Source organism: Dioscorea cayenensis, chromosome 18, assembly GCF_009730915.1.
Source record: "Dioscorea cayenensis subsp. rotundata cultivar TDr96_F1 chromosome 18, TDr96_F1_v2_PseudoChromosome.rev07_lg8_w22 25.fasta, whole genome shotgun sequence".
Taxonomy (NCBI): Eukaryota; Viridiplantae; Streptophyta; class Magnoliopsida; order Dioscoreales; family Dioscoreaceae; genus Dioscorea; species Dioscorea cayenensis.
Genome location: NC_052488.1, coordinates 20,589,570 through 20,589,952, shown reverse-complemented (window position 1 = coordinate 20,589,952; position 383 = coordinate 20,589,570).

Genomic DNA, 383 nt, shown 5'->3' with positions numbered 1-383 from the left:
AATGTGCCTTCATTCGCTTGGTTAATTCTCTCTCACTTGTGAAGAGTTTATAAAAATTTTGTTTGTCGATACACCATTTGATCATTGGTTAGACACCGTGAGTTAGAGGAGGAATAAATTACGCTTATCCCTGCTTTAATCAATTTGCTTTACAAAAGTGAATATGATATTTGCCAATTAAGTTGAGTGGTTAGCTACTAATATGAAGAGTGTGATCTGTTAAAATCTTTTTGAATGTGAGAATCACATGTATATGTGAAACTATTTCTGTACATGGGAGAAGATTTGAGATTTTATATAGATAATTAATTATGTAGGTTATTTAATAAATTATTGAATTATTTTTATTCATTTTGTTAATCGCTTTCTTGAATTATTTTCTC